At 54.3% G+C, this 12,840-nt stretch overlaps 2 non-coding genes and 2 pseudogenes across 2 annotated transcripts; all 4 read right to left on the bottom strand.

Annotated features, from left to right (window-relative positions):
- Positions 1-749: 749 nt before the first annotated feature.
- LOC138559047 (5S ribosomal RNA) lies at positions 750-858 on the bottom strand (annotated as a pseudogene).
- A 3,125-nt stretch (positions 859-3,983) lies between these two features.
- Positions 3,984-4,102, bottom strand: LOC138558708 (5S ribosomal RNA). Its single transcript, XR_011298828.1, has one exon. It is a non-coding gene; the product is annotated as a 5S ribosomal RNA (ribosomal RNA).
- Positions 4,103-7,226: 3,124 nt separating this feature from the next.
- On the bottom strand, positions 7,227-7,335 carry LOC138559046 (5S ribosomal RNA; annotated as a pseudogene).
- Positions 7,336-10,450: 3,115 nt separating this feature from the next.
- On the bottom strand, positions 10,451-10,569 carry LOC138558707 (5S ribosomal RNA). Its single transcript, XR_011298827.1, has one exon. It is a non-coding gene; the product is annotated as a 5S ribosomal RNA (ribosomal RNA).
- Between the last annotated feature and the right edge of the window lie 2,271 nt (positions 10,570-12,840).

The raw sequence follows: 12,840 nt of genomic DNA, 5'->3' as shown, positions 1-12,840 counted from the left end.
CTGAGGCTCCCAGCCCAGGCAGGCTTCAGCTGAAGGCCGACTTGGGAAGCACTGAGGCCAGACCCTGGGCTCCTGGGTCCCTCGGCTGAAGGCTCGAGGCCAGACCCCTTGGCTCCTGTGTCCCTTGGCTGAAGGCTCGACCAGTGCTCGACCAGGCTCGATCAGGCGAGATATTAGGTAGCATGGGGCCCAGCTGGGACTTCTAGGAAGCTTAGGGTGACGGCCGCTTCTGCCCCATCATCCAGAGGCCTGGCTATGGAGAGGCATGATGTGGCCTCCCTCCCTTCCTGCCTCTTGTAGGCACTTCTCCCACGTGAGCACTTCCCGCTCCAGGTGTCCCCTTGTCTCCCAGGGTGCACTCTTCCTCTAGAGCCCACATATGCAGATGAGGCCCATCCACTTGCCTCCCCTAGCTGTAGGGGGCCTTGCGCGTCCACTGGAGAGAAAACGGGGAGACGCTGGAGGTGCTTTGCCAGGGACACGAGTGGCCCTTTCTGGCTGCATCCACCCACCCGAGGCGGCAAGCTGCTGCCCTGGCTTCAGTCTCCTGCTGCTGCTGCTGCTGCTCCAAGTTAGTTTGGCGACAACGTGTCCGCCTCTGACGGGGCTCTGCATTGGAGCGAGGGCTGCTGTCTGCCCCTGTGCCTTTTTCACGCGCCGTGTTTGTTAAAATTAAAAGCGGAATGGAGGAAAAATGTAGTTCAAGACGGAGAAGACGAACGCCGCCTATCGGGCACAGAGTAGCAAAATGCCTACAGCACCTGGTATTCCCAGGCGGTCTCCCATCCAAGTACTAACCAGGCCCGACCCTGCTTAGCTTCCGAGATCGGGCGCATTCAGGGTGGTATGGCCGTAGGCGAAGAGTGCGCCGATTCCGAGCCTCTTGTGCTGTGTCGGCTCCTCCGACGTCCACTGCCCTCTTGCAAGGCTGAACGCTGTCCTCTGCAGTGTGCTTCTGCCCTTCTTTTTGCCTCAAGCTCAGGAGCCACAGCTGCCAGCTTGGAAAAGCAACGAGCAGCTCCATGCACCCACTTTTGAAATACCCACTTGCCTACTCATGTTTGCAAAGAAAGTGTCTGTAAATTCAGGCCAAGCCACACTTGCACTCACTCACCCAAGCATCCGTTCCTTACAAAACTTTAAAAAAAAACTCGGAAAGAAAGATGGAAATAAACACACACACAATTTTCCTGCTGGGGGCTCCTCGACGCTTTGGAAGGCAGAGGGTGATGTTGGTTGAGGCCCTTACCATATCGGGCTGGTGACCTACAAGTCCAGGAAAGAAGCAGGCCCAGTAACAGCAGCTGAGGCCCCCAGCCCAGCCCAGCCCAGGCAGGCATCAGCTTAAGGCTGACTCTCTACCCCACTGCTGCCCCAAGTTGGTTTGGCAAAAGTTTGCAAAGAAGCTGCCCGTGAATTTACCTCAAGCCACACTAGCACTCACCCAGGCGTCAGTTCCTTACAAAAATAGAAAGCACCTCTAAAAAAAGAAGAAATAAACACACACACAATTTTCCTGCTGCGGTCTCCTCGACTCTTTGGAAGGCAGAGGGCGATGTTGGTTGAGGCCTTACCTTCTCAGGCTGGCGGCCTACAAGTCCAGGAAAGAAGCAGGCCCAGTAACAGCAACTGAGGCCCCCAGCCCAGCCACGCCTAGGCAGGCATCAGCGGAAGGCTGACTCTCTACCCCAGTGCTGCCCCAAGTTGTTTTGGCAAAAGTTTGCAAAGAAGCTGCCCGTAAATTTACCTCAAGCCACACTAGCACTCACCCAGGCGTCGGTTCCTTACAAAAATAGAAAGCATCTCTAAAAAAGAAGAAATAAACACACACACAATTTTCCTGCTGGGGACTCCTCGACTCTTTGGAAGGCAGAGGGCGATGTTGGTTGAGGCCCTTACTTTCTCCGGCTGGTGGCCTACAAGTCCAGGAAAGAAGCAGGCCCAGTAACAGCAGCTGAGGCCCCCAGCCCAGCCACGCCTAGGCAGGCATCAGCAGAAGGCTGACTCTCTACCCCACTGCTGCCCCAAGTTGGTTTGGCAAAAGTTTGCAAAGAAGATGCCTGTAAATTTAACTCACGCCACACTAGCACTCACCCAGGCGTCAGTTCCTTACAAAAATAGAAAGCACCTCTAAAAAAAGAAGAAATAAACACACACACAATTTTCCTGCTGCGGTCTCCTCGACTCTTTGGAAGGCAGAGGGCGATGTTGGTTGAGGCCTTACCTTCTCAGGCTGGCGGCCTACAAGTCCAGGAAAGAAGCAGGCCCAGTAACAGCAACTGAGGCCCCCAGCCCAGCCACGCCTAGGCAGGCATCAGCGGAAGGCTGACTCTCTACCCCAGTGCTGCCCCAAGTTGGTTTGGCAAAAGTTTGCAAAGAAGCTGCCCGTAAATTTACCTCAAGCCACACTAGCACTCACCCAGGCGTCGGTTCCTTACAAAAATAGAAAGCATCTCTAAAAAAAGAAGAAATACACACACACAATTTTCCTGCTGGGGACACCTCGACTCTTTGGAAGGCAGAGGGCGATGTTGGTTGAGGCCCTTACCTTCTCGGGCTGGTGGCCTACAAGTCCAGGAAAGAAGCAGGCCCAGTAACAGCAGCTGAGGCCCCCAGACCAGCCCAGCCCAGGCAGGCATCAGCAGAAGGCTGACTCTCTACCCCACTGCTGCTCCAAGTTGGTTTGGCAAAAGTTAGCAAAGAAGATGCCTGTAAATTTAGCTCACGCCACACTAGCACTCACCCAGGCGTCGTTTCCTTACAAAAATAGAAAGCATCTCTAAAAAAGAAGAAATAAACACACACACAATTTTCCTGCTGGGGACTCCTCGACTCTTTGGAAGGCAGAGGGCGATGTTGGTTGAGGCCCTTACTTTCTCCGGCTGGTGGCCTACAAGTCCAGGAAAGAAGCAGGCCCAGTAACAGCAGCTGAGGCCTCCAGCCCAGCCACGCCTAGGCAGGCATCAGCAGAAGGCTGACTCTCTACCCCACTGCTGCCCCAAGTTGGTTTGGCAAAAGTTTGCAAAGAAGCTGCCCGTGAATTTACCTCAAGCCACACTAGCACTCACCCAGGCGTCAGTTCCTTACAAAAATAGAAAGAATCTCTAAAAAAGAAGAAATAAACACACACACAATTTTCCTGCTTCTATCCCCTCGACTCCTTGGAAGGCGGAGGGCAACCTTCGCCGCTGGTGGCCTTCACATGCAGGAAAGAAGCACACCCAGGAACAGCAGCTGAGGCTCCCAGCCCAGGCAGGCTTCAGCTGAAGGCCGACTTGGGAAGCACTGAGGCCAGACCCTGGGCTCCTGGGTCCCTCGGTTGAAGGCTCGAGGCCAGACCCCTTGGCTCCTGTGTCCCTTGGCTGAAGGCTCGACCAGTGCTCGACCAGGCTCGATCAGGCGAGATATTAGGTAGCATGGGGCCCAGCTGGGACTTCTAGGAAGCTTAGGGTGACGGCCGCTTCTGCCTCATCATCCAGAGGCCTGGCTATGGAGAGGCATGATGTGGCCTCCCTCCCTTCCTGCCTCTTGTAGGCACTTCTCCCCCGTGAGCACTTCCCGCTCCAGGTGTCCCCTTGTCTCCCAGGGTGCACTCTTCCTCTAGAGCCCACATATGCAGATGAGGCCCATCCACTTGCCTCCCCTAGCTGTAGGGGGCCTTGCGCGTCCACTGGAGAGAAAACGGGGAGACGCTGGAGGTGCTTTGCCAGGGACACGAGTGGCCCTTTCTGGCTGCATCCACCCACCCGAGGCGGCAAGCTGCTGCCCTGGCTTCAGTCTCCTGCTGCTGCTGCTGCTGCTCCAAGTTAGTTTGGCGACAACGTGTCCGCCTCTGACGGGGCTCTGCATTGGAGCGAGGGCTGCTGTCTGCCCCTGTGCCTTTTTCACGCGCCGTGTTTGTTAAAATTAAAAGCGGAATGGAGGAAAAATGTAGTTCAAGACGGAGAAGACGAACGCCGCCTATCGGGCACAGAGTAGCAAAATGCCTACAGCACCTGGTATTCCCAGGCGGTCTCCCATCCAAGTACTAACCAGGCCCGACCCTGCTTAGCTTCCGAGATCGGACGAGATCGGGCGCATTCAGGGTGGTATGGCCGTAGGCGAAGAGTGCGCCGATTCCGAGCCTCTTGTGCTGTGTCGGCTCCTCCGACGTCCACTGCCCTCTTGCAAGGCTGAACGCTGTCCTCTGCAGTGTGCTTCTGCCCTTCTTTTTGCCTCAAGCTCAGGAGCCACAGCTGCCAGCTTGGAAAAGCAACGAGCAGCTCCATGCACCCACTTTTGAAATACCCACTTGCCTACTCATGTTTGCAAAGAAAGTGTCTGTAAATTCAGGCCAAGCCACACTTGCACTCACTCACCCAAGCATCCGTTCCTTACAAAACTTTAAAAAAAAACTCGGAAAGAAAGATGGAAATAAACACACACACAATTTTCCTGCTGGGGGCTCCTCGACGCTTTGGAAGGCAGAGGGTGATGTTGGTTGAGGCCCTTACCATATCGGGCTGGTGACCTACAAGTCCAGGAAAGAAGCAGGCCCAGTAACAGCAGCTGAGGCCCCCAGCCCAGCCCAGCCCAGGCAGGCATCAGCTTAAGGCTGACTCTACCCCACTGCTGCCCCAAGTTGGTTTGGCAAAAGTTTGCAAAGAAGCTGCCCGTGAATTTACCTCAAGCCACACTAGCACTCACCCAGGCGTCAGTTCCTTACAAAAATAGAAAGCACCTCTAAAAAAAGAAGAAATAAACACACACACAATTTTCCTGCTGCGGTCTCCTCGACTCTTTGGAAGGCAGAGGGCGATGTTGGTTGAGGCCTTACCTTCTCAGGCTGGCGGCCTACAAGTCCAGGAAAGAAGCAGGCCCAGTAACAGCAACTGAGGCCCCCAGCCCAGCCACGCCTAGGCAGGCATCAGCGGAAGGCTGACTCTCTACCCCAGTGCTGCCCCAAGTTGTTTTGGCAAAAGTTTGCAAAGAAGCTGCCCGTAAATTTACCTCAAGCCACACTAGCACTCACCCAGGCGTCGGTTCCTTACAAAAATAGAAAGCATCTCTAAAAAAGAAGAAATAAACACACACACAATTTTCCTGCTGGGGACTCCTCGACTCTTTGGAAGGCAGAGGGCGATGTTGGTTGAGGCCCTTACTTTCTCCGGCTGGTGGCCTACAAGTCCAGGAAAGAAGCAGGCCCAGTAACAGCAGCTGAGGCCCCCAGCCCAGCCACGCCTAGGCAGGCATCAGCAGAAGGCTGACTCTCTACCCCACTGCTGCCCCAAGTTGGTTTGGCAAAAGTTTGCAAAGAAGATGCCTGTAAATTTAACTCACGCCACACTAGCACTCACCCAGGCGTCAGTTCCTTACAAAAATAGAAAGCACCTCTAAAAAAAGAAGAAATAAACACACACACAATTTTCCTGCTGCGGTCTCCTCGACTCTTTGGAAGGCAGAGGGCGATGTTGGTTGAGGCCTTACCTTCTCAGGCTGGCGGCCTACAAGTCCAGGAAAGAAGCAGGCCCAGTAACAGCAACTGAGGCCCCCAGCCCAGCCACGCCTAGGCAGGCATCAGCGGAAGGCTGACTCTCTACCCCAGTGCTGCCCCAAGTTGGTTTGGCAAAAGTTTGCAAAGAAGCTGCCCGTAAATTTACCTCAAGCCACACTAGCACTCACCCAGGCGTCGGTTCCTTACAAAAATAGAAAGCATCTCTAAAAAAAGAAGAAATACACACACACAATTTTCCTGCTGGGGACACCTCGACTCTTTGGAAGGCAGAGGGCGATGTTGGTTGAGGCCCTTACCTTCTCGGGCTGGTGGCCTACAAGTCCAGGAAAGAAGCAGGCCCAGTAACAGCAGCTGAGGCCCCCAGACCAGCCCAGCCCAGGCAGGCATCAGCAGAAGGCTGACTCTCTACCCCACTGCTGCTCCAAGTTGGTTTGGCAAAAGTTTGCAAAGAAGATGCCTGTAAATTTAGCTCACGCCACACTAGCACTCACCCAGGCGTCGTTTCCTTACAAAAATAGAAAGCATCTCTAAAAAAGAAGAAATAAACACACACACAATTTTCCTGCTGGGGACTCCTCGACTCTTTGGAAGGCAGAGGGCGATGTTGGTTGAGGCCCTTACTTTCTCCGGCTGGTGGCCTACAAGTCCAGGAAAGAAGCAGGCCCAGTAACAGCAGCTGAGGCCCCCAGCCCAGCCACGCCTAGGCAGGCATCAGCAGAAGGCTGACTCTCTACCCCACTGCTGCCCCAAGTTGGTTTGGCAAAAGTTTGCAAAGAAGCTGCCCGTGAATTTACCTCAAGCCACACTAGCACTCATCCAGGCGTCAGTTCCTTGCAAAAATAGAAAGCACCTCTAAAATAAGAAGAAATAAACACACACACAATTTTCCTGCTGCGGTCTCCTCGACTCCTTAGAAGGCGGAGGGCAACCTTCGCCGCTGGTGGCCTTCACATGCAGGAAAGAAGCACACCCAGGAACAGCAGCTGAGGCTCCCAGCCCAGGCAGGCTTCAGCTGAAGGCCGACTTGGGAAGCACTGAGGCCAGACCCTGGGCTCCTGGGTCCCTCGGCTGAAGGCTCGAGGCCAGACCCCTTGGCTCCTGTGTCCCTTGGCTGAAGGCTCGACCAGTGCTCGACCAGGCTCGATCAGGCGAGATATTAGGTAGCATGGGGCCCAGTTGGGACTTCTAGGAAGCTTAGGGTGACGGCCGCTTCTGCCCCATCATCCAGAGGCCTGGCTATGGAGAGGCATGATGTGGCCTCCCTCCCTTCCTGCCTCTTGTAGGCACTTCTCCCCCGTGAGCACTTCCCGCTCCAGGTGTCCCCTTGTCTCCCAGGGTGCACTCTTCCTCTAGAGCCCACATATGCAGATGAGGCCCATCCACTTGCCTCCCCTAGCTGTAGGGGGCCTTGCGCGTCCACTGGAGAGAAAACGGGGAGACGCTGGAGGTGCTTTGCCAGGGACACGAGTGGCCCTTTCTGGCTGCATCCACCCACCCGAGGCGGCAAGCTGCTGCCCTGGCTTCAGTCTCCTGCTGCTGCTGCTGCTGCTCCAAGTTAGTTTGGCGACAACGTGTCCGCCTCTGACGGGGCTCTGCATTGGAGCGAGGGCTGCTGTCTGCCCCTGTGCCTTTTTCACGCGCCGTGTTTGTTAAAATTAAAAGCGGAATGGAGGAAAAATGTAGTTCAAGACGGAGAAGACGAACGCCGCCTATCGGGCACAGAGTAGCAAAATGCCTACAGCACCTGGTATTCCCAGGCGGTCTCCCATCCAAGTACTAACCAGGCCCGACCCTGCTTAGCTTCCGAGATCGGGCGCATTCAGGGTGGTATGGCCGTAGGCGAAGAGTGCGCCGATTCCGAGCCTCTTGTGCTGTGTCGGCTCCTCCGACGTCCACTGCCCTCTTGCAAGGCTGAACGCTGTCCTCTGCAGTGTGCTTCTGCCCTTCTTTTTGCCTCAAGCTCAGGAGCCACAGCTGCCAGCTTGGAAAAGCAACGAGCAGCTCCATGCACCCACTTTTGAAATACCCACTTGCCTACTCATGTTTGCAAAGAAAGTGTCTGTAAATTCAGGCCAAGCCACACTTGCACTCACTCACCCAAGCATCCGTTCCTTACAAAACTTTAAAAAAAAACTCGGAAAGAAAGATGGAAATAAACACACACACAATTTTCCTGCTGGGGGCTCCTCGACGCTTTGGAAGGCAGAGGGTGATGTTGGTTGAGGCCCTTACCATATCGGGCTGGTGACCTACAAGTCCAGGAAAGAAGCAGGCCCAGTAACAGCAGCTGAGGCCCCCAGCCCAGCCCAGCCCAGGCAGGCATCAGCTTAAGGCTGACTCTCTACCCCACTGCTGCCCCAAGTTGGTTTGGCAAAAGTTTGCAAAGAAGCTGCCCGTGAATTTACCTCAAGCCACACTAGCACTCACCCAGGCGTCAGTTCCTTACAAAAATAGAAAGCACCTCTAAAAAAAGAAGAAATAAACACACACACAATTTTCCTGCTGCGGTCTCCTCGACTCTTTGGAAGGCAGAGGGCGATGTTGGTTGAGGCCTTACCTTCTCAGGCTGGCGGCCTACAAGTCCAGGAAAGAAGCAGGCCCAGTAACAGCAACTGAGGCCCCCAGCCCAGCCACGCCTAGGCAGGCATCAGCGGAAGGCTGACTCTCTACCCCAGTGCTGCCCCAAGTTGTTTTGGCAAAAGTTTGCAAAGAAGCTGCCCGTAAATTTACCTCAAGCCACACTAGCACTCACCCAGGCGTCGGTTCCTTACAAAAATAGAAAGCATCTCTAAAAAAGAAGAAATAAACACACACACAATTTTCCTGCTGGGGACTCCTCGACTCTTTGGAAGGCAGAGGGCGATGTTGGTTGAGGCCCTTACTTTCTCCGGCTGGTGGCCTACAAGTCCAGGAAAGAAGCAGGCCCAGTAACAGCAGCTGAGGCCCCCAGCCCAGCCACGCCTAGGCAGGCATCAGCAGAAGGCTGACTCTCTACCCCACTGCTGCCCCAAGTTGGTTTGGCAAAAGTTTGCAAAGAAGATGCCTGTAAATTTAACTCACGCCACACTAGCACTCACCCAGGCGTCAGTTCCTTACAAAAATAGAAAGCACCTCTAAAAAAAGAAGAAATAAACACACACACAATTTTCCTGCTGCGGTCTCCTCGACTCTTTGGAAGGCAGAGGGCGATGTTGGTTGAGGCCTTACCTTCTCAGGCTGGCGGCCTACAAGTCCAGGAAAGAAGCAGGCCCAGTAACAGCAACTGAGGCCCCCAGCCCAGCCACGCCTAGGCAGGCATCAGCGGAAGGCTGACTCTCTACCCCAGTGCTGCCCCAAGTTGGTTTGGCAAAAGTTTGCAAAGAAGCTGCCCGTAAATTTACCTCAAGCCACACTAGCACTCACCCAGGCGTCGGTTCCTTACAAAAATAGAAAGCATCTCTAAAAAAAGAAGAAATACACACACACAATTTTCCTGCTGGGGACACCTCGACTCTTTGGAAGGCAGAGGGCGATGTTGGTTGAGGCCCTTACCTTCTCGGGCTGGTGGCCTACAAGTCCAGGAAAGAAGCAGGCCCAGTAACAGCAGCTGAGGCCCCCAGACCAGCCCAGCCCAGGCAGGCATCAGCAGAAGGCTGACTCTCTACCCCACTGCTGCTCCAAGTTGGTTTGGCAAAAGTTTGCAAAGAAGATGCCTGTAAATTTAGCTCACGCCACACTAGCACTCACCCAGGCGTCGTTTCCTTACAAAAATAGAAAGCATCTCTAAAAAAGAAGAAATAAACACACACACAATTTTCCTGCTGGGGACTCCTCGACTCTTTGGAAGGCAGAGGGCGATGTTGGTTGAGGCCCTTACTTTCTCCGGCTGGTGGCCTACAAGTCCAGGAAAGAAGCAGGCCCAGTAACAGCAGCTGAGGCCCCCAGCCCAGCCACGCCTAGGCAGGCATCAGCGGAAGGCTGACTCTCTACCCCACTGCTGCCCCAAGTTGGTTTGGCAAAAGTTTGCAAAGAAGCTGCCCGTGAATTTACCTCAAGCCACACTAGCACTCATCCAGGCGTCAGTTCCTTGCAAAAATAGAAAGCACCTCTAAAAAAAGAAGAAATAAACACACACACAATTTTCCTGCTGCGGTCTCCTCGACTCCTTAGAAGGCGGAGGGCAACCTTCGCCGCTGGTGGCCTTCACATGCAGGAAAGAAGCACACCCAGGAACAGCAGCTGAGGCTCCCAGCCCAGGCAGGCTTCAGCTGAAGGCCGACTTGGGAAGCACTGAGGCCAGACCCTGGGCTCCTGGGTCCCTCGGCTGAAGGCTCGAGGCCAGACCCCTTGGCTCCTGTGTCCCTTGGCTGAAGGCTCGACCAGGCTCGATCAGGCGAGATATTAGGTAGCATGGGGCCCAGCTGGGACTTCTAGGAAGCTTAGGGTGACGGCCGCTTCTGCCCCATCATCCAGAGGCCTGGCTATGGAGAGGCATGATGTGGCCTCCCTCCCTTCCTGCCTCTTGTAGGCACTTCTCCCCCGTGAGCACTTCCCGCTCCAGGTGTCCCCTTGTCTCCCAGGGTGCACTCTTCCTCTAGAGCCCACATATGCAGATGAGGCCCATCCACTTGCCTCCCCTAGCTGTAGGGGGCCTTGCGCGTCCACTGGAGAGAAAACGGGGAGACGCTGGAGGTGCTTTGCCAGGGACACGAGTGGCCCTTTCTGGCTGCATCCACCCACCCGAGGCGGCAAGCTGCTGCCCTGGCTTCAGTCTCCTGCTGCTGCTGCTGCTGCTCCAAGTTAGTTTGGCGACAACGTGTCCGCCTCTGACGGGGCTCTGCATTGGAGCGAGGGCTGCTGTCTGCCCCTGTGCCTTTTTCACGCGCCGTGTTTGTTAAAATTAAAAGCGGAATGGAGGAAAAATGTAGTTCAAGACGGAGAAGACGAACGCCGCCTATCGGGCACAGAGTAGCAAAATGCCTACAGCACCTGGTATTCCCAGGCGGTCTCCCATCCAAGTACTAACCAGGCCCGACCCTGCTTAGCTTCCGAGATCGGACGAGATCGGGCGCATTCAGGGTGGTATGGCCGTAGGCGAAGAGTGCGCCGATTCCGAGCCTCTTGTGCTGTGTCGGCTCCTCCGACGTCCACTGCCCTCTTGCAAGGCTGAACGCTGTCCTCTGCAGTGTGCTTCTGCCCTTCTTTTTGCCTCAAGCTCAGGAGCCACAGCTGCCAGCTTGGAAAAGCAACGAGCAGCTCCATGCACCCACTTTTGAAATACCCACTTGCCTACTCATGTTTGCAAAGAAAGTGTCTGTAAATTCAGGCCAAGCCACACTTGCACTCACTCACCCAAGCATCCGTTCCTTACAAAACTTTAAAAAAAAACTCGGAAAGAAAGATGGAAATAAACACACACACAATTTTCCTGCTGGGGGCTCCTCGACGCTTTGGAAGGCAGAGGGTGATGTTGGTTGAGGCCCTTACCATATCGGGCTGGTGACCTACAAGTCCAGGAAAGAAGCAGGCCCAGTAACAGCAGCTGAGGCCCCCAGCCCAGCCCAGCCCAGGCAGGCATCAGCTTAAGGCTGACTCTACCCCACTGCTGCCCCAAGTTGGTTTGGCAAAAGTTTGCAAAGAAGCTGCCCGTGAATTTACCTCAAGCCACACTAGCACTCACCCAGGCGTCAGTTCCTTACAAAAATAGAAAGCACCTCTAAAAAAAGAAGAAATAAACACACACACAATTTTCCTGCTGCGGTCTCCTCGACTCTTTGGAAGGCAGAGGGCGATGTTGGTTGAGGCCTTACCTTCTCAGGCTGGCGGCCTACAAGTCCAGGAAAGAAGCAGGCCCAGTAACAGCAACTGAGGCCCCCAGCCCAGCCACGCCTAGGCAGGCATCAGCGGAAGGCTGACTCTCTACCCCAGTGCTGCCCCAAGTTGTTTTGGCAAAAGTTTGCAAAGAAGCTGCCCGTAAATTTACCTCAAGCCACACTAGCACTCACCCAGGCGTCGGTTCCTTACAAAAATAGAAAGCATCTCTAAAAAAGAAGAAATAAACACACACACAATTTTCCTGCTGGGGACTCCTCGACTCTTTGGAAGGCAGAGGGCGATGTTGGTTGAGGCCCTTACTTTCTCCGGCTGGTGGCCTACAAGTCCAGGAAAGAAGCAGGCCCAGTAACAGCAGCTGAGGCCCCCAGCCCAGCCACGCCTAGGCAGGCATCAGCAGAAGGCTGACTCTCTACCCCACTGCTGCCCCAAGTTGGTTTGGCAAAAGTTTGCAAAGAAGATGCCTGTAAATTTAACTCACGCCACACTAGCACTCACCCAGGCGTCAGTTCCTTACAAAAATAGAAAGCACCTCTAAAAAAAGAAGAAATAAACACACACACAATTTTCCTGCTGCGGTCTCCTCGACTCTTTGGAAGGCAGAGGGCGATGTTGGTTGAGGCCTTACCTTCTCAGGCTGGCGGCCTACAAGTCCAGGAAAGAAGCAGGCCCAGTAACAGCAACTGAGGCCCCCAGCCCAGCCACGCCTAGGCAGGCATCAGCGGAAGGCTGACTCTCTACCCCAGTGCTGCCCCAAGTTGGTTTGGCAAAAGTTTGCAAAGAAGCTGCCCGTAAATTTACCTCAAGCCACACTAGCACTCACCCAGGCGTCGGTTCCTTACAAAAATAGAAAGCATCTCTAAAAAAAGAAGAAATACACACACACAATTTTCCTGCTGGGGACACCTCGACTCTTTGGAAGGCAGAGGGCGATGTTGGTTGAGGCCCTTACCTTCTCGGGCTGGTGGCCTACAAGTCCAGGAAAGAAGCAGGCCCAGTAACAGCAGCTGAGGCCCCCAGACCAGCCCAGCCCAGGCAGGCATCAGCAGAAGGCTGACTCTCTACCCCACTGCTGCTCCAAGTTGGTTTGGCAAAAGTTTGCAAAGAAGATGCCTGTAAATTTAGCTCACGCCACACTAGCACTCACCCAGGCGTCGTTTCCTTACAAAAATAGAAAGCATCTCTAAAAAAGAAGAAATAAACACACACACAATTTTCCTGCTGGGGACTCCTCGACTCTTTGGAAGGCAGAGGGCGATGTTGGTTGAGGCCCTTACTTTCTCCGGCTGGTGGCCTACAAGTCCAGGAAAGAAGCAGGCCCAGTAACAGCAGCTGAGGCCCCCAGCCCAGCCACGCCTAGGCAGGCATCAGCAGAAGGCTGACTCTCTACCCCACTGCTGCCCCAAGTTGGTTTGGCAAAAGTTTGCAAAGAAGCTGCCCGTGAATTTACCTCAAGCCACACTAGCACTCATCCAGGCGTCAGTTCCTTGCAAAAATAGAAAGCACCTCTAAAAAAAGAAGAAATAAACACACAC

This window comes from Ambystoma mexicanum, unplaced genomic scaffold (assembly GCF_040938575.1).
Source record: "Ambystoma mexicanum isolate Mex_15411 unplaced genomic scaffold, UKY_AmexF1_1 Mex_scaf34, whole genome shotgun sequence".
Taxonomy (NCBI): domain Eukaryota; kingdom Metazoa; phylum Chordata; class Amphibia; order Caudata; family Ambystomatidae; genus Ambystoma; species Ambystoma mexicanum.
The sequence above is the reverse complement of the archived record's forward strand: the minus strand, read 5'-3'. Positions and strand labels throughout refer to the sequence as shown.